The 21,381-nt window shown below is 44.1% G+C and overlaps 1 long non-coding RNA gene across 2 annotated transcripts; it reads right to left on the reverse strand.

Annotated features, from left to right (window-relative positions):
• Positions 1–5,802: 5,802 nt before the first annotated feature.
• On the reverse strand, positions 5,803–21,310 carry LOC138153917 (uncharacterized). 2 transcript variants are annotated; one of them, XR_011166499.1, is made up of 5 exons: positions 21,148–21,310; positions 17,126–17,297; positions 13,552–15,884; positions 9,530–9,701; positions 5,803–8,288 (listed from the first exon to the last, which is right to left on the reverse strand). It is a non-coding gene; the product is annotated as an uncharacterized lncRNA (long non-coding RNA). The 2 variants fall into 2 exon arrangements; XR_011166498.1 differs by having other exon boundaries at positions 9,672–9,701; positions 17,268–17,297; positions 21,148–21,304.
• Positions 21,311–21,381: the final 71 nt, after the last annotated feature.

Below are 21,381 nucleotides of genomic sequence, written 5' to 3' on the forward strand. Positions count from 1 at the left end.
CAGCCAGTATCAGCAGGTAGGCCCTGGGAAAGGGGGGAGGGTGGGGGAGAGAGAGTGTGCGTGCATGGGCAGGGCGCTGGCCACGGGAGCTCAGAGAGAGTGTGCGTGCATGGGGCAGGGCGCTGGCCACGGGAGCTCAGAGTGTGCATGCATGGGACAGAACACTGGCCACGGAAGCTCAGAATGTGTGTGCATGGAGCAGAGCGCTGGCCATGGGAGCTCAGAGAGAGTGTGTGTGCATGGGCAGAGCGCTGGCCACAGGAGCTCATAGCCTGGTGCTTCTCTCTGTAACCTCCCTGCACTGCCGTCCCCATCCTTTTCTGACACAGAAGGGCAGGAGGCAGTAGCCCAACCAGCTGTGGGCCTTTTGAATGTTGACCATGTGTGAGTGTGAACGAACAAATGAAACCCAGGTTGCTTTGTGGCCAGGCGTCCTGGCCTCTAAGCACCTGCAGCCGGGCTGCCCTGCACCACATGCTAAAGCCTCGTGTTCTCTCTTTCATCCCCTGCCTCCAGTATGCCCAGCAATGGAACCAATACTACCAGGGCCAGTGGCCACCGTACTATGGCAACTATGACTACGGGAGCTATTCGGGGAACACACAGGGGGGCTCGAGTACACAGTAGCTGGGGCTGCCCCAGAGGCAGAGACCACACCCTCCGGCCTGGGCCGAAGGGGAGCTGCCGCCTTGCCTGGCCGTGTCCGTCCATCCGTCTGTCTGTCGTCCGTCCTCAGCTCCTGCCTTTCTTGCCCATCCTCCCATTGAGAAGGCGCGTGATTCCTCCATCCTCTCCCACTCTTTTTCCAGTTCCACAATGCAGCAAAAAAAGAAAGAACCCCCTTTGCTTTTTATTCTTTTTTTTTCTTTTTGAAACACTGGCCCTGTGCTGCTGGCCCCTGTTCCTTTCCCACTCAGAGGCCTCTGGGGCCTCCAGTGGAAAGCACTCAGTAGCTGCAGGGCCGGAGGAGAGCCCGGGGTGGCCACAGCTGCCTCCCCTGATTTCTCCTGCTCCCCCTCAGCTTTCCAGGCCTTCTTGAAACCACCCCCTGCTGGAGATGTTTTATTGTCTGAGACTTTGCAGAAAAAAACAAAAAAAAAAAAAAAAAAGAAAAAAGATGGAGGGAGGAAGAGGCAAGCCAGATGTTTTATGGTAATTATGCTGTTTTTTAATTTTTAGAATTTATGTCAGTTTTTACTGTGGGACGGCTGTTAATATTTCATCAAGGTAACAATTTCTTTGCTGAGTTCAGGTGACTGAGGAAGAGCACGCATCCACTTGGGAAATGAAACCACGAAATCATCTTTAACCTAACTTTTTATACAATGTCTAAGTTCCTGTAACTTTGCACACACGCTTCTGTGTTGAGTTGAATTGTAACTGCTTTTTGTATTTGGAGAGAGTGACTATTGAACTTTAAAACTTTTATTCTAGACGTGTGGTGGTCTCTTGGGGAGGGAGGGGGAGCGAGCAGCAAAGGCCCAGACCCAGGGTCCCACTCCACACTCTGGGCATCAGTGTGGCTGTGGTTCCCCCAGCCTGTTTCCCTTGGAGCACCTTCCTTGTTTGCTTCTCCTACACCCCAGATCAACCAAGTATTCAATCTCCTAACATGCCAGGCCTCTGTGGAAGACGAAGTGCTCAGAGTGAGAGGAGAGAAGTGGGCCTAGGGAGGGTGTGTGACTGGCCCCAGGTCAAGTCTAGTCCTGTAGCACAAACAGAGAGGACCATAGCAATCCAGAGACCCTTCCCAGCTATCCAAGCTCCAAGCAGACCACAGAGGGATGAGGACTCAGAAGGTGTGGGACCTGCCCTTGGGGGAGGGGGCAGTGAGCAAGGCAAGGAGACTGGTGTGGACAGGACACAAGCTGGGGTGAGCGAGACTGAGACACGGGAGCCCTGGGGCCCCGACCCCCCAAAAGGACCTGGGGAGGTAAGAGCTGTACAGATTAATCCCACTTTTCAGAAGAGGAAACAACAGCCTCAGGGAAGTGACTGCCCCCCAGGGTCACAACTTGGCAAGGGTCAGAGGTGGCATCCAAGCCCACATCCCGCACAGTTCACCCTGGAAAGCCTTTGTGCAGCCCCCAAATCCTGTCAAGTGCCTTCTGTGTGTACCCTAGTTGGGTACTATTGGCAATGCCCGTAGGCCAAGCACTGTGTTAGACTAAGGACTTGGAGCCAGCCCAAGGCCAGGGCTGGTGAGGGGGAGGCAGACAGAGGGCCAGATGGGCCTGACCATTGTGTGGACAGCTCTCAGGACCAAGCCAACGAGAGGCAGTAGGACGGGGCCCAGGGAGGCAAGGCTACTGTTTGGTGGCTAGGGATGGGAAATGGGTGGATGAGAGTGGAAAAAAGAAGGGCGGGGACGGGCCTGATAACAGTCCAGGTGAAGGGTGAGGAGGACCAGGACGAGGGTGGTAGTGATGTGAACAGGGAGCTGCTGGTCGTGCCCTCAGCAGGAGGGCACAGGCTCAAGGAGGGGAGTGGATGAGTTTTGTTCTGAATGTGCTTGAGATGGGAGGGAGATAGGCTGTGGGTGATGCAGATGGGAGAGGAATCGTGTTGGATCCAGGCTAAATCTGCAGCCAGTCGGTCCAAGCTGCGTGTGGGCACCACAAGAAGGGTGGGGCCTGGGCCGGACCACGGACTGACCTCTCGCTTCTCCTTCTGGCTTTCTTGTTTGCACTCTTCCACACTTCCCTTTGAACATCCCAGCAAAGAAGGCGCCTCCTGCGAAGGGAGACAGTGCAAATTGCATGCCCACTTTGCAGAGGGAGAAATGGCCTCCAGTAAATTGACTTTGCCATTTGGTGTGAAGACATGGAGGGACCAAGTAATTGGATTTCCCCCCAGAGAAATAAGCCCTGAAAAATGGGTGGCTACCTTCTTCTCCCTCCCCTCCAGGACCATGACAGAGCCCTTCCTCACCATCTTTCCCTCCTGGGCCTCCCCAGCCAGTATCTGGGATCCCCATGGGAGGCCCTCCAGCTTGCCTGTCCCTAGGCTAAGCTGCCTCTGCAAGTGTGTTCTAGGAGCACAGCCTTGTAATGATTGTCCTGAGGAAAGCAGAAGCAGAAGATCCCCTGGGGCAAGCTTGGACCTGTGGAAACAGGAGACTCCCTGAGAGAGAATGGGAATGGGAGTCTGCAGCTTGGCTGCTTCAGTGCTGTCCAGATCCAGCAGAAGAGGATCCCTGTGGGTCTTACGCTGACTTAGCCACTCATGGAGATTTCTTTTCCATTACTCCCGCTCTGATCTGGTTCTGGGCCACAATTTATGAGCATTCTAGCTGTGTATTTGACAGTTCTGCTCCGGTTCATCTGACTGCAGTGGGAAAAGTGGTCGGTCATTACAACCTCTCCCTCATGACAACTCTGAGGGCTCCCCTGAGTCTCCAGGCTATAAGGCCTCGCTCGGTTCCTTCCAGTGATTCTCGGAGAGTGTGATCCCCCAGTCCCCTCACTACATGCCCTCCTGCTTGTCAATGGCTTAAAATGCCCAGAACTGGGCCTGTTCCAAAGTGGGGCTATATTGAGTGCCAGAGCTTGAGAGGCTCAGAAATACCAATTGTTTGAAGCTCCAGATGGGGGCTGATGAGCCCAAAGGGCCGGTGAATACAGCCTCAGGGCAAGCCAGCTTTTTGACTACCATTTCACTGTTGACTCACTGGCCTTCCAGTCCACTAGAATCACCAGCTTGGTTTCAGTCATGTCCAACTCTTTGTGACCCCCCTGGACCGTACCTGTGGGGCTTTCTTGGCAAAGATCCTAGAGTGTTTTGCCATTTCCTTCAGCGCATTAAGGCAAAGAGCTATAAGGCACCTTGGGGTCCTGCCCAAAGTAACAGGATTTCCTTCAAGATCATCTGACTCCAAACGGAATGTTTTTCCTCAGTGCTTCCCAAGGATTATATAACTGGATGGTTAAAAATTGGGCCTTCCTTTACTGGTGGAATTAGGAATTAGGACAGATCACTGGGTCTCTACCCCCATCTGAAAGTGAGGATTTTGTGAGCTAATATGGTTCAGAGCTGAAAGGGGCCTTAGAAGTTCCATAGTTTAATGCCTCTTGTCTTGCAGCCAAAGAAACAGGCCCAGAGATGGGGGAGCACTTGGCCAAAAACCAAGTAGCACTTCTGAGCCTCACGGGAGGCCCTGGCTCTACTCTCAAGTGATCTCAATAGGGCTCTCCTTACTCAGGTAATAACATTCTTCCAATGTTCTAGAATTCCATTCAACTGTCTGCTCCCTCCTCCTTTCTGTCCTCTCCATTTTCCTCTTCAGAACTACCCCATTCTCTTCTCTGCTTCAGGCCCTGGGAAAGGGGTGGTCTGTCTCCTTATTCCCAGGCTTCTTCCCCAGCTGGCTACATTCTCAGGTCTGCTTCATTATTTAAAAAAATAAAAAAAAAAAAAGCTCTCACTTGACCCTATCATCCCTCTTTTAGTCTGTCTGACAGCTAAACTCGGTAAAAGCCTACACTCATTACCTCTACGTTCCACACACTTCTTAGTTCCTAGCGATCCAGCTTCTGACGCCATCACTGATCTGAAGCCTCTCCAAGTTAAGATTTCATCATTTCCAAATCTGGTGGCCTTTTCTCAGTCCACATCTTGGTGGTCTCTGTATCTCCAGCACCTAGCACAACTGTTCAATGAATTCTTAATCTCTCTTCAAACTTTGACACAACCACTCCCTCCTCCCAGATATTCTCTCCTTCCTTTGCTTTCCTGATAACCTCTCCTCTAGTTTGACCAGTCCTTGTTCTCCATTCCACGTCCCTATACCCTAATCACAGCTAGTATAATTATATAGTAGGGCCTGCTATATGGCAGACACTGTTACAAATATCTCCTTTGATCCCTTGGTATCTTGACCTCTTTTTTTGTGACACTATCATATCTCATGGGTTAAATGATCATGTCTTTCCTATGAGATGCCCACTCCTTTGCAGAGGGGGAGAAGTCTACGTATGTGGAACAGTGCATAGAATGTCAATTTTGTGTGTGTGTGTGTGTAGCAATTGGTTTGCTGAATTTTTTTCCTGTTAACTTTTTAAGAGATTCTGTTATTAGGCATGAGGAAGGGTAGAATAGAGGGGGGAATTTAGGCAAACGTTAAAAAAAATTAATCAGTTTAATAAGTTTTGGGTTTTTTCCAACACTTTTAAATTAATTTTAGTTTTCAACATTCTAAGTTTTTTTAACACTTCATTCCTATGCAGATGATTCCCAAAATTACAATGTCCATGCCTGATCTCTTCCCCACGTGCCTGCTGAACGCTTCATCTAGTCTCTTAGACAGCTCCACCTCTTGATGACCCAGACAGGGAACCAGCCTCCTAACCCAATGGCCAGCGCTGACCCTCCCCTAGCTTCGGCAGTGCTGCTGCCTTCCCACACACACACACACACACACACACTCACAGGGCTCCTGACCCAGGCCAGGCCCTTGGCCCCTCGGCTCCCCTTGCACCCCCTTTCTAAGTGCCCATTCTTGGGGCTTTTCTGCGCACGCTCAGTTCACCTGCCCCTAACGAAGACTGGGGCCCACCAGCGCTTTCCGGAGGCCACCCTTTCATCCCCCCACCCCGCCCCTTTATCCTTGTGTCTGCATTGCCTGGGATAATGAATAATACTTATAATTGACACAGTGCTCCACGGGCTGTGCAAGAAGCTCATTCGTCAGTGCTGTTACTACGCCCATTTTACAGATGAGAAAACTAGGGCAGCACAGGTGTATTAATATGACTTAATGAGGTTCGGATCCACTCCTATAAATGACACTCTTCAACACACCAGAAAAATAGAAAATAGAAATTTATTCAGAAGAGGCAAGGCACAGATAGCTTAGATTTACATAAAAAGCATATAATGATGAGAATAATCAATAACACAGTACCAATCAAGATAATCGGTAAAGGAAGAGAATACATCACCAATTCAAGGGAACCTCCGAAGTCAATCAATGGCTGGGAGCCCCGTTACAGCCCACGCAAACTTGAATTGTGTAAAGAGTTTTCCCGGGTGAAGCGTCTTTCCCGCGGGTGAGGCTCCGCGGGCTTACAGGACGCAGATTTTTATACTGTTCTAAACAAAGAAGGCTTGGGGGCAAGAAGTTTTGGGCACGTGCGCTATTCGTTCAATACACATCTGGCCCGGTCACGTTCCATCTGCCTGAGGCTTGGTACTTGTTATTAATAACATCACGTTTCGCAAGGAGGGAAGCCAACCCTCCGGGTCGACGTGACCTAGGAATGGCTAGTTCCTGGAATGCTAAGCCAGGGACACTCAGGGGTTATGGAACGGTCATAGCCGGGAGTTGAACTGAACCTATTTATTTGAGTGATCTTATTTAATTTAAAGGGAATCTTCAATTTCCATTTCATTTGGCCTTAAGATCATGAGAATAATAGGTGAGGGGCAAAGGTGTAATGTGAGCATATATAGTACGTATTTTGATATACATATAACAATTGCATATACAAAGACATGAAAAGAACAAAGCAAGTAATAATATGGGAATAGCCAAGGAATTAAAATATATAGTAGCAGTAGATTTAAAAAGAAAATCATACCAATGATGATTAGTATCTGAGATCACTAAATGAGAAGCTTCGACTAATCTCCCTGCAGTTATAAAGAGTCCGTATTCGATGTTCATTTAACGCGCGTTGGTTGGACTCTAATAACTTTTTGAGTTTAGCCGACTGATTCAAGATATTTATAAGGGGATGTAAAGATAGAGACACATGGGGTAGAGGCAAAGGTTGGGGTACCCAAGCAAAATTCGTAACTATGTCAATGTCTGGTGAGAAGTAAAAGTCATTTCCTTGCCAACGTAGGAAGGACACATTGGATAAACAACCGGAAAATGGAACAGCAGTAACATCTACAGATAGAAGATCAGCATGGTTATTGGAGGCTATACAAACATGTTGAGTAGATACTTCATATATCATAGAAAAGTTATCCACTGGATATAAAGTCAGATCGCACAAATTGGATGAATGTGAGAGAAGGCAGGGTTCCATCTGCTGAGTCATCATCCCACAAACAATCCCTCCACTAGTTACAGCACAATCAGATAAAGTATGAGTTATATTATACCAATCTATATAGTTTCCATAGATATGAGGTAAAGCGAAATATTTGTGTAAGACAAAAGGTATTACATGAAATTGACACATGACAGTCCAGGTTTTAACTTGGTAAAGTACAATGGTCCCAGTGCACCAATACGGAGTGCATTCAGCATTCTCAGGTCTTTGTTTTTTCCATACATTCGACAAATCAAGTATATTGTTCCACATTTGTGTGTCACCTTCTTATAGTAATCTTTGGGCATTTTCCTTTTGTATAAGGGCGTATAGATTTTGCAAGGAACATTTGGTCCAATTAAATAACGTACTAATATTTTTCATGAGGTCTAAATTAACAAGGGTGCTATCATTAAAGACTTGTAAAAATTGGCCTTGGTACCTTAATGTATTTTGGTGTGGCAGGATCGTTGTGGGTAACCATTGGGCATTTACGGTCAAAGCTTGAGAAACATCTTGTCCAGCACTGCGCAATCTGCTGGCCAAGGCCTCAAGGTCTATAGAATTCACTACACCCAAACCAGTTCCCGCACCACCAAGCAACGTATCATACCAGGCCCTTTTTTTCCTAACACAATTTGCTAAAGGGGGAAAAGTCACATTATAGTGAAACACTATTTTATGTTGTGAGATAGAAGCATTAGTACATGATTTGGGAACACGAACTATTCCAGGATTATGGGGAGTAGGGGAGCGCGTGGGTAACAATAAAAGATATTGTACCCATGAGGTCCTATTAACCATGATAGTAGCATTAGTGCAAAACAAGTATTGACGATGATGATACTCAGTAACATTCAGTTCTAGGATTCTTGAGGAGTTATGAATGTTCCAGGTATTACATGTTCAATCCAGCTGTCTTCGGAGGATTGAAAATCTTGATTCAGGAGTGGTGAGGTCCAAGGTAGTTATACAGCAATTAACACTTATCAATGTAGTCATGGTTAGATTCACTGGATAGTCCCCTTTTAGGATGGCAAAGATAGGTGCCCCTGCTTTATAAAAAGTAGCATTAGCCGTCCAGTTAGCTATATTACATATCTCGTTAGCCGGACAAATATACCCATCCTGTTGTCGTGGGATTGTCTTGTTCCTCCACCACAGGCGAATGAGGGGTCCGCGTGAATATATAAGGGATCCTGGGGTCCATGCTTGGATCAAAATACAGCTGACAAGCACTGTAACACACTTAATTTCGCAAAAACATTTGGGTTAGTGGGACATGATACCACTTATCATCACCAGGGTATACTACTATGGCCGTATTAGTATTTCCTTGTGCTATAAGCTCAGCTGGCCTTGGTCTATCAAATTGATGTTTCTTTATCCAAACTTTAGTACCAGGAATTGCTTTTTCTGGTATCCAGGAGATGTCACTATTAGTAAAACTCCCGAATCCCTGATCTCCTCTTTCGGTGGAGTCAGGAGATCCATTGACTTTTTGCCATGAACCATTTAAATAGGGTAATATTACTAGTTGACAAATTCTTTCACCAGTTTTGCATTCAAAAGGTTCGTTTTCATGAGAGTTATGTAAGCAAACTTTAATTTCACCCCTATAATCATTGTCTATGACCCCACCCAAAACATCTTGGTTTTTTAGAGCTAAACTAGATCTGGAGAACAATTGTCTATAGTGTCCTTTAGGGTGCTTAACTCCCACTCCTGTGGAGCACAATTGTTGGCCCAATGGAGGAATATGGACATCATGAGTTACGTACAGATCATGCCCAGCGGAACCTAAAGAGGCACGCCAGGGCTGTCTAGCATTCTCATGTAAGGTCCACCATTGAATAGTCAAAGGAGATGAAATTCTCCTTATCTGTAAGTTAGGAGTCATCATTCTTGAAAGAGGAGTCCCACCCTCCTTAGTCAGAGGCCTGTTATTTAATTGCTTTAAGGCCTCAAACAGATTTTCTTTCCATCTTTTTAAATCATGGTTCTCACTCAATTTTTTCAGTTTTTCTTTTAATAGTCCGTTCATCCTTTCTATCAAACCAGAGGCTTAGGGATAATATGGTATATGATAAATCCATTCTATATTATTATATCTGCAATACTCATCTATATTTTTACCTTTGAAATGTGTGCCATTATCACTCTGTATTTGTAAGGGAGTCCCATAATAAAGGGAAATAATATCTAAAGTTTTGCAAGTATTTTTCTGGGTAGCCCGTTTATAGGGGCAAGCAATTAATACCCCAGAGTAGGTATCCACACAGGTGCAGGCATATTGACACCCTTGACTAACAGGTAATGGTCCAATATAGTCTATCTGCCAAATTTGAGCAGGTAAAAACCCTCTAGCCAATTCTCCAGTAATCCTTTTCAGCACAGGCAGATAGGCGAATAATTGACATTGTATGCAATCTTGTACTATTTGCTTAAATAGATCTAGGGGTATGTTAATCCCTCTGTCCAATGACCACCTGTAAGATGCAAGAGGGCCAAGATGTCCTGCGGTGATATGGACCCATTTTCCTAATTGTTTATCGTTTTCCTCCCTGGGGGTAACCTTTAGAGCCTTTCCTTGAAGTTTGGACAATTCATCAGCACGAGCATTATACTCACCTTCCACAGAATCTTGATTTACATGGGCATCTACATGAAACACAGATACGTTAGTACATTGACACCATTCCCATATTTGTTCCCATAGTTCCTTCCCCCATACATCTTTGTCTCTGATTTTCCATTCATGTTTTTTCCAGATTGGCATCCAAACTACTAGGCCATTGGCGACGGCCCAGGAATCAGTATATATATAACATTGACCACCTTGTTCCTTTTGAATTACTTGGTAGACAGCTACCAATTCGGCCCATTGGCTGCTCCGACCTTCACCAGAGCTTTCCAGAATAGTATTGCATGAGGGGTTATAAGCTACAGCCTTCCAACACCTTTTGGATCCTATATATTTGGCGGACCCATCTGTAAACCAGGCATGATTCTTTTGCTCAGGGGATAGCAAATCATACCCACTATTCCAAGAAACGAGCGATTGTTCGTAAGTTTTTGGTATGTTGACGTCATTTGAATGTTTCAGTAATTCTAATACCTTTTCATGTAATGCGGAAACACCTGGCCTGCCTGTCCTAACTCTATTTTGCAAATACCACTTCCATTTAATAACTGATGATTCTTGAGCATGTCCTATTTTATGTGAGGCAGGAGTCCCCATTATCCAATCCAGAATGGGTATGGCTGGCCTCAATACAACTTCATGATTTAAAGTTAAGTGTTCTGTTTCTACCAATGCCCAATATGCGGCCAATAATTGTTGTTCAAAGGGAGTGTAATTTTGGCCAGCAGGTGGCAGTTTCCACGACCAAAATCCTAAAGGAACATTCCTGCCTTGTTGTTTTTGCCATAAACTCCAATCAGCATATCCATGCAAAACTGTAACTTGCAGTTCCATTGGCCCTGGCTGTACAGGCCAAAGATCCAGGGCAGTTTGAATAGCTATTTTGGCTTCCTCAAAGGCTTTCGATTCTGCTTCTCCCCATTCAAATGTATACTTTTTCCGGGTAACTTTATATAATGGCTTTAAAATCTGACCTAAATGAGGAATATGATTTCTCCAAAAACCAAACAACCCGATGAACTTTTGAGCTTCCCTTTTGTCTCTAGGAGGTGAAAAGTCTAATACTTTTTGCTTGGCTTTGGGGAGGATTTCCCTATGACCCTTATTCCAAATTATTCCTAAAAATTTCACACTTTAAGCTGGACCTTGAATTTTATCGGGATTAATTTCCCATCCCTTTTCCTTCATATGTTTTACTAGTTGAGTTAATCTTCTCTCCACCACTTCTTTATTCTCTGCCTGTATTAGGATATCATCAATATAATGAGTTATTTTCACATCGGGCCATTTTAATTCATCTAAATGTTCAGCTACGATTCGGTGGCAAATGGTTGGGCTATGTATATAGCCTTGTGGGAGTCGTGTGAAAGTATATTGCCTACCTTGCCATGTAAATGCAAACTGGTCCCATTGCTTAGGATCTATGGGTATAGTGAAGAAAGCATTAGCTAGATCTATTACCTCGTACCAGAAACCTTGATAGGCTTGTATGTTTTCAATTAAGGATATTGTATCTGGTACAGCAGCGTGTAAAGGTGGAGTAAATTTATTAAGTTGCCTGTAATCCACCGTCATTCTCCATGAGCCATCAGATTTTCTGACTGGCCAAACTGGGTTATTCCATGCAGTGGTGGTGGGAATCACTACCCCAACCTGTATATATTCCTGTATAGTTTTGTTAATTTCCTCCGTTCCTCCAGGAATTCTATATTGTTTTAGGTTTACTATTTGAGATGGAGTAGGAACCACAACAGGAGGTATCATCAATTTTCCTACAGTAACATATACTTGTAGGGTCCGGATAGCAAATTGGTACTGGCCATCAGGTAAATGTAGAGTCATCCCCTTCAAAATGTCTATCCCCACGATGTATTCCGGGATAGGAACTATGACTACCGTGTATTCCTTTTTTGGAAAATTCCCTACCTTCATTTCCAATCGAACTTGTTTTGCTTGTACTTCATTGCCTCCCAATCCTGATATGGTTATGGGAATTCCTTTCTTAAATTTAGAGGGATTTCCATAGATCAAAGTGGCCTCCGCCCCCGTGTCTACTAGGGCATTTGCTTTGGTCGTTGAACCGTTCCTCCAAAAAATAGTTATTGGGACGTGAGGCCGGTAATCGGTATGTAAAGCATGGACACATAGGGTTTGGCCTTTCTCCTATTCCCCTTTAAAATGGTCCAATGAAGGGTATAGTGAGGGAGGGGCACTGGGGGTGACGGCATTCAAAGCTGAAACCTGACCAGCGTTTTTTACTTTTTTCTTGTACAGCTGGGCTAATTCGGGAGTGGGAATCCCATCTATCTCTTCCCTGTTCACTCCAGCTTTTAGGAGGGCTAGAAATAGTTCCTTCCGGCTTAGCCTGTTCCGTGAACTGGATCAGGGCTTTCCCCAGTCCCTTGAAGCAGTCTCTCCCACGTCCCTAAATTCTCCAAGGTCTCCCAATTGGGACAGTTTGTCAATTACTTGTCCTAAAGACTCTCCTGTGGCTGCTACTAATAAAGTCAAAATCAGATGTTTATACGCCGGAGGGGCGGTTTTAACAATGGGAGCCCGATGTACGGCAATCACAGGAGTATCAGAATATGTATCGCCTTCTCCTACTATAACAGCAGTTTTCATAACCTCCTCTTTCAATCTTTGAATCCCATCCTTAAGGGTATACCATGGGCGGGCTGCATTCGGCCACATGAAAGAATCAGGATATTGGGTCCTAAACCCTTGAGCTACCAGCTCTAAAATGGATGTATTATCATTTTGGCCTAATGACACCTGGCTATGGTCACGTATTGCCTGTCGCACAAAGGGATTAGAGGTTAAACTCAAAAATTTTAGACAGTCTTTGGGGTCTAGCCACACTCCTCCAGCTCCCCCATCACTCAGTCTTACAAGCCAAGAGATCGCAGGCTCTCCCGATCGCTGTGTAAACCTACTGAGCAGATCAGTGATTTCTCCTTGGGAATAATCTTCCATGATCTCAGTCACCCTAGGTGGGTTAGCTCCCTCCCTTTCGGCCCTGCGCCTAACTATCGGCCGGACTTCCCCACCCTTAACGTCTGGAATGTCTTTCTCTATCACTTCCTCCCGCCTACCGCCATCCTCATCCCAAATATCGCCGTCCCAAGTATCAGGGTCCCGATTCATATTTGCTGCGGCGATTACAGCACGCACTTTCCTTTTATTCACTTTTCCTCTCCTGTTCCTGTATTTGTACTGTGCCACTCGGACAGCAGCCTTCTCAGCTACATTTTGATAATTCCTAGCTTGATCTCCCAATATAAAATTTTGGCACTGTAACATAGACAATCGACCCTGCAATTCAGACATTTCTTTTTCCATTTGTGCCTTCTCTTCTTCTTTCTTGTCTAATTCCAAACACACTATCCTATATGCAGTCAGGAGAGCCCACCCTCGTCTACATACCCCACTCATTTCTTTCCCCTTTTCAATTGGAATATTAGATAAACATGCAGTCAATTGCGAGGGCCTTCCGTTCCTCACCCCGCTTCCCCAATCCTCACTAGGTCCTGTACATTGCGACCATGTTTTTGCTAGCGAGGAAAACGGGGGTCTTCCCAAGCTAGGACCTCTACCGGAGCCCGGGGCTCGACATTTCTTTTAAAAAGAGGCATTTATACAACGGATCCTGTTCGTGACGCCAATTTTGTATTAATATGACTTAATGAGGTTCGGATCCACTCCTATAAATGACACTCTTCAACACACCAGAAAAATAGAAAATAGAAATTTATTCAGAAGAGACAAGGCACAGATAGCTTAGATTTACATAAAAAGCATATAATGATGAGAATAATCAATAACAGTACCAATCAAGATAATCGGTAAAGGAAGAGAATACATCACCAATTCAAGGGAACCTCTGAAGTCAATCAATGGCTGGGAGCCCCGTTACAGCCCACGCAAACTTGAATTGTGTAAAGAGTTTTCCCGGGCTAAGCGTCTTTCCCGCGGGTGAGGCTCCGTGGGCTTACAGGACGCAGATTTTTATACTGTTCTAAACAAAGAAGGCTTGAGGCCAAGAAGTTTTGGCGCGTGCGCTATTCGTTCAGTACACATCTGGCCCAGTCACGTTCCATCTGCCTGAGGCTTGGTACTTGTTATTAATAAGCAGGGAAGCCAACTCTCCAGGTCGACGTGACCTAGGAATGGCTAGTTCCTGAAATGCTAAGCCAAGAACACTCAGGGGTTATGGAACGGTCATAGCCGGGAGTTGAACTGAACCTATTTATTTGAGTGATCTTATTTAATTTAAAGGGAATCTTCAATTTCCATTTCATTTGGCCTTAAGATCATGAGAATAATAGGTGAGGGGCAAAGGTGTAATGTGAGCATATATAGTACGTATTTTGATATACATATAACAATTGCATATACAAAGACATGAAAAGAACAAAGCAAGTAATAATATGGGAATAGCCAAGGAATTAAAATATATAGTAGCAGTAGATTTAAAAAGAAAATCATACCAATGATGATTAGTATCTGAGATCACTAAATGAGAAGCTTCGACTAATCTCCCTGCAGTTATAAAGAGTCCGTATTCGATGTTCATTTAACGCGCGTTGGTTGGACTCTAATAACTTTTTGAGTTTAGCCGACTGATTCAAGATATTTATAAGGGGATGTAAAGATAGAGACACATGGGGTAGAGGCAAAGGTTGGGGTACCCAAGCAAAATTCGTAACTATGTCAATGTCTGGTGAGAAGTAAAAGTCATTTCCTTGCCAACGTAGGAAGGACACATTGGATAAACAACCGGAAAATGGAACAGCAGTAACATCTACAGATAGAAGATCAGCATGGTTATTGGAGGCTATACAAACATGTTGAGTAGATACTTCATATATCATAGAAAAGTTATCCACTGGATATAAAGTCAGATCGCACAAATTGGATGAATGTGAGAGAAGGCAGGGTTCCATCTGCTGAGTCATCATCCCACAAACAATCCCTCCACTAGTTACAGCACAATCAGATAAAGTATGAGTTATATTATACCAATCTATATAGTTTCCATAGATATGAGGTAAAGCGAAATATTTGTGTAAGACAAAAGGTATTACATGAAATTGACACATGACAGTCCAGGTTTTAACTTGGTAAAGTACAATGGTCCCAGTGCACCAATACGGAGTGCATTCAGCATTCTCAGGTCTTTGTTTTTTCCATACATTCGACAAATCAAGTATATTGTTCCACATTTGTGTGTCACCTTCTTATAGTAATCTTTGGGCATTTTCCTTTTGTATAAGGGCGTATAGATTTTGCAAGGAACATTTGGTCCAATTAAATAACGTACTAATATTTTTCATGAGGTCTAAATTAACAAGGGTGCTATCATTAAAGACTTGTAAAAATTGGCCTTGGTACCTTAATGTATTTTGGTGTGGCAGGATCGTTGTGGGTAACCATTGGGCATTTACGGTCAAAGCTTGAGAAACATCTTGTCCAGCACTGCGCAATCTGCTGGCCAAGGCCTCAAGGTCTATAGAATTCACTACACCCAAACCAGTTCCCGCACCACCAAGCAACGTATCATACCAGGCCCTTTTTTTCCTAACACAATTTGCTAAAGGGGGAAAAGTCACATTATAGTGAAACACTATTTTATGTTGTGAGATAGAAGCATTAGTACATGATTTGGGAACACGAACTATTCCAGGATTATGGGGAGTAGGGGAGCGCGTGGGTAACAATAAAAGATATTGTACCCATGAGGTCCTATTAACCATGATAGTAGCATTAGTGCAAAACAAGTATTGACGATGATGATACTCAGTAACATTCAGTTCTAGGATTCTTGAGGAGTTATGAATGTTCCAGGTATTACATGTTCAATCCAGCTGTCTTCGGAGGATTGAAAATCTTGATTCAGGAGTGGTGAGGTCCAAGGTAGTTATACAGCAATTAACACTTATCAATGTAGTCATGGTTAGATTCACTGGATAGTCCCCTTTTAGGATGGCAAAGATAGGTGCCCCTGCTTTATAAAAAGTAGCATTAGCCGTCCAGTTAGCTATATTACATATCTCGTTAGCCGGACAAATATACCCATCCTGTTGTCGTGGGATTGTCTTGTTCCTCCACCACAGGCGAATGAGGGGTCCGCGTGAATATATAAGGGATCCTGGGGTCCATGCTTGGATCAAAATACAGCTGACAAGCACTGTAACACACTTAATTTCGCAAAAACATTTGGGTTAGTGGGACATGATACCACTTATCATCACCAGGGTATACTACTATGGCCGTATTAGTATTTCCTTGTGCTATAAGCTCAGCTGGCCTTGGTCTATCAAATTGATGTTTCTTTATCCAAACTTTAGTACCAGGAATTGCTTTTTCTGGTATCCAGGAGATGTCACTATTAGTAAAACTCCCGAATCCCTGATCTCCTCTTTCGGTGGAGTCAGGAGATCCATTGACTTTTTGCCATGAACCATTTAAATAGGGTAATATTACTAGTTGACAAATTCTTTCACCAGTTTTGCATTCAAAAGGTTCGTTTTCATGAGAGTTATGTAAGCAAACTTTAATTTCACCCCTATAATCATTGTCTATGACCCCACCCAAAACATCTTGGTTTTTTAGAGCTAAACTAGATCTGGAGAACAATTGTCTATAGTGTCCTTTAGGGTGCTTAACTCCCACTCCTGTGGAGCACAATTGTTGGCCCAATGGAGGAATATGGACATCATGAGTTACGTACAGATCATGCCCAGCGGAACCTAAAGAGGCACGCCAGGGCTGTCTAGCATTCTCATGTAAGGTCCACCATTGAATAGTCAAAGGAGATGAAATTCTCCTTATCTGTAAGTTAGGAGTCATCATTCTTGAAAGAGGAGTCCCACCCTCCTTAGTCAGAGGCCTGTTATTTAATTGCTTTAAGGCCTCAAACAGATTTTCTTTCCATCTTTTTAAATCATGGTTCTCACTCAATTTTTTCAGTTTTTCTTTTAATAGTCCGTTCATCCTTTCTATCAAACCAGAGGCTTAGGGATAATATGGTATATGATAAATCCATTCTATATTATTATATCTGCAATACTCATCTATATTTTTACCTTTGAAATGTGTGCCATTATCACTCTGTATTTGTAAGGGAGTCCCATAATAAAGGGAAATAATATCTAAAGTTTTGCAAGTATTTTTCTGGGTAGCCCGTTTATAGGGGCAAGCAATTAATACCCCAGAGTAGGTATCCACACAGGTGCAGGCATATTGACACCCTTGACTAACAGGTAATGGTCCAATATAGTCTATCTGCCAAATTTGAGCAGGTAAAAACCCTCTAGCCAATTCTCCAGTAATCCTTTTCAGCACAGGCAGATAGGCGAATAATTGACATTGTATGCAATCTTGTACTATTTGCTTAAATAGATCTAGGGGTATGTTAATCCCTCTGTCCAATGACCACCTGTAAGATGCAAGAGGGCCAAGATGTCCTGCGGTGATATGGACCCATTTTCCTAATTGTTTATCGTTTTCCTCCCTGGGGGTAACCTTTAGAGCCTTTCCTTGAAGTTTGGACAATTCATCAGCACGAGCATTATACTCACCTTCCACAGAATCTTGATTTACATGGGCATCTACATGAAACACAGATACGTTAGTACATTGACACCATTCCCATATTTGTTCCCATAGTTCCTTCCCCCATACATCTTTGTCTCTGATTTTCCATTCATGTTTTTTCCAGATTGGCATCCAAACTACTAGGCCATTGGCGACGGCCCAGGAATCAGTATATATATAACATTGACCACCTTGTTCCTTTTGAATTACTTGGTAGACAGCTACCAATTCGGCCCATTGGCTGCTCCGACCTTCACCAGAGCTTTCCAGAATAGTATTGCATGAGGGGTTATAAGCTACAGCCTTCCAACACCTTTTGGATCCTATATATTTGGCGGACCCATCTGTAAACCAGGCATGATTCTTTTGCTCAGGGGATAGCAAATCATACCCACTATTCCAAGAAACGAGCGATTGTTCGTAAGTTTTTGGTATGTTGACGTCATTTGAATGTTTCAGTAATTCTAATACCTTTTCATGTAATGCGGAAACACCTGGCCTGCCTGTCCTAACTCTATTTTGCAAATACCACTTCCATTTAATAACTGATGATTCTTGAGCATGTCCTATTTTATGTGAGGCAGGAGTCCCCATTATCCAATCCAGAATGGGTATGGCTGGCCTCAATACAACTTCATGATTTAAAGTTAAGTGTTCTGTTTCTACCAATGCCCAATATGCGGCCAATAATTGTTGTTCAAAGGGAGTGTAATTTTGGCCAGCAGGTGGCAGTTTCCACGACCAAAATCCTAAAGGAACATTCCTGCCTTGTTGTTTTTGCCATAAACTCCAATCAGCATATCCATGCAAAACTGTAACTTGCAGTTCCATTGGCCCTGGCTGTACAGGCCAAAGATCCAGGGCAGTTTGAATAGCTATTTTGGCTTCCTCAAAGGCTTTCGATTCTGCTTCTCCCCATTCAAATGTATACTTTTTCCGGGTAACTTTATATAATGGCTTTAAAATCTGACCTAAATGAGGAATATGATTTCTCCAAAAACCAAACAACCCGATGAACTTTTGAGCTTCCCTTTTGTCTCTAGGAGGTGAAAAGTCTAATACTTTTTGCTTGGCTTTGGGGAGGATTTCCCTATGACCCTTATTCCAAATTATTCCTAAAAATTTCACACTTTAAGCTGGACCTTGAATTTTATCGGGATTAATTTCCCATCCCTTTTCCTTCATATGTTTTACTAGTTGAGTTAATCTTCTCTCCACCACTTCTTTATTCTCTGCCTGTATTAGGATATCATCAATATAATGAGTTATTTTCACATCGGGCCATTTTAATTCATCTAAATGTTCAGCTACGATTCGGTGGCAAATGGTTGGGCTATGTATATAGCCTTGTGGGAGTCGTGTGAAAGTATATTGCCTACCTTGCCATGTAAATGCAAACTGGTCCCATTGCTTAGGATCTATGGGTATAGTGAAGAAAGCATTAGCTAGATCTATTACCTCGTACCAGAAACCTTGATAGGCTTGTATGTTTTCAATTAAGGATATTGTATCTGGTACAGCAGCGTGTAAAGGTGGAGTAAATTTATTAAGTTGCCTGTAATCCACCGTCATTCTCCATGAGCCATCAGATTTTCTGACTGGCCAAACTGGGTTATTCCATGCAGTGGTGGTGGGAATCACTACCCCAACCTGTATATATTCCTGTATAGTTTTGTTAATTTCCTCCGTTCCTCCAGGAATTCTATATTGTTTTAGGTTTACTATTTGAGATGGAGTAGGAACCACAACAGGAGGTATCATCAATTTTCCTACAGTAACATATACTTGTAGGGTCCGGATAGCAAATTGGTACTGGCCATCAGGTAAATGTAGAGTCATCCCCTTCAAAATGTCTATCCCCACGATGTATTCCGGGATAGGAACTATGACTACCGTGTATTCCTTTTTTGGAAAATTCCCTACCTTCATTTCCAATCGAACTTGTTTTGCTTGTACTTCATTGCCTCCCAATCCTGATATGGTTATGGGAATTCCTTTCTTAAATTTAGAGGGATTTCCATAGATCAAAGTGGCCTCCGCCCCCGTGTCTACTAGGGCATTTGCTTTGGTCGTTGAACCGTTCCTCCAAAAAATAGTTATTGGGACGTGAGGCCGGTAATCGGTATGTAAAGCATGGACACATAGGGTTTGGCCTTTCTCCTATTCCCCTTTAAAATGGTCCAATGAAGGGTATAGTGAGGGAGGGGCACTGGGGGTGACGGCATTCAAAGCTGAAACCTGACCAGCGTTTTTTACTTTTTTCTTGTACAGCTGGGCTAATTCGGGAGTGGGAATCCCATCTATCTCTTCCCTGTTCACTCCAGCTTTTAGGAGGGCTAGAAATAGTTCCTTCCGGCTTAGCCTGTTCCGTGAACTGGATCAGGGCTTTCCCCAGTCCCTTGAAGCAGTCTCTCCCACGTCCCTAAATTCTCCAAGGTCTCCCAATTGGGACAGTTTGTCAATTACTTGTCCTAAAGACTCTCCTGTGGCTGCTACTAATAAAGTCAAAATCAGATGTTTATACGCCGGAGGGGCGGTTTTAACAATGGGAGCCCGATGTACGGCAATCACAGGAGTATCAGAATATGTATCGCCTTCTCCTACTATAACAGCAGTTTTCATAACCTCCTCTTTCAATCTTTGAATCCCATCCTTAAGGGTATACCATGGGCGGGCTGCATTCGGCCACATGAAAGAATCAGGATATTGGGTCCTAAACCCTTGAGCTACCAGCTCTAAAATGGATGTATTATCATTTTGGCCTAATGACACCTGGCTATGGTCACGTATTGCCTGTCGCACAAAGGGATTAGAGGTTAAACTCAAAAATTTTAGACAGTCTTTGGGGTCTAGCCACACTCCTCCAGCTCCCCCATCACTCAGTCTTACAAGCCAAGAGATCGCAGGCTCTCCCGATCGCTGTGTAAACCTACTGAGCAGATCAGTGATTTCTCCTTGGGAATAATCTTCCATGATCTCAGTCACCCTAGGTGGGTTAGCTCCCTCCCTTTCGGCCCTGCGCCTAACTATCGGCCGGACTTCCCCACCCTTAACGTCTGGAATGTCTTTCTCTATCACTTCCTCCCGCCTACCGCCATCCTCATCCCAAATATCGCCGTCCCAAGTATCAGGGTCCCGATTCATATTTGCTGCGGCGATTACAGCACGCACTTTCCTTTTATTCACTTTTCCTCTCCTGTTCCTGTATTTGTACTGTGCCACTCGGACAGCAGCCTTCTCAGCTACATTTTGATAATTCCTAGCTTGATCTCCCAATATAAAATTTTGGCACTGTAACATAGACAATCGACCCTGCAATTCAGACATTTCTTTTTCCATTTGTGCCTTCTCTTCTTCTTTCTTGTCTAATTCCAAACACACTATCCTATATGCAGTCAGGAGAGCCCACCCTCGTCTACATACCCCACTCATTTCTTTCCCCTTTTCAATTGGAATATTAGATAAACATGCAGTCAATTGCGAGGGCCTTCCGTTCCTCACCCCGCTTCCCCAATCCTCACTAGGTCCTGTACATTGCGACCATGTTTTTGCTAGCGAGGAAAACGGGGGTCTTCCCAAGCTAGGACCTCTACCGGAGCCCGGGGCTCGACATTTCTTTTAAAAAGAGGCATTTATACAACGGATCCTGTTCGTGACGCCAATTTTGTATTAATATGACTTAATGAGGTTCGGATCCACTCCTATAAATGACACTCTTCAACACACCAGAAAAATAGAAAATAGAAATTTATTCAGAAGAGACAAGGCACAGATAGCTTAGATTTACATAAAAAGCATATAATGATGAGAATAATCAATAACAGTACCAATCAAGATAATCGGTAAAGGAAGAGAATACATCACCAATTCAAGGGAACCTCTGAAGTCAATCAATGGCTGGGAGCCCCGTTACAGCCCACGCAAACTTGAATTGTGTAAAGAGTTTTCCCGGGCTAAGCGTCTTTCCCGCGGGTGAGGCTCCGTGGGCTTACAGGACGCAGATTTTTATACTGTTCTAAACAAAGAAGGCTTGAGGCCAAGAAGTTTTGGCGCGTGCGCTATTCGTTCAGTACACATCTGGCCCAGTCACGTTCCATC

The sequence above is a fragment of the Petaurus breviceps genome, unplaced genomic scaffold (genome assembly GCF_028583685.1).
Source record: "Petaurus breviceps papuanus isolate PSGF00001 unplaced genomic scaffold, PetGlider_PUasm1.0 91041, whole genome shotgun sequence".
NCBI lineage: Eukaryota > Metazoa > Chordata > Mammalia > Diprotodontia > Petauridae > Petaurus > Petaurus breviceps.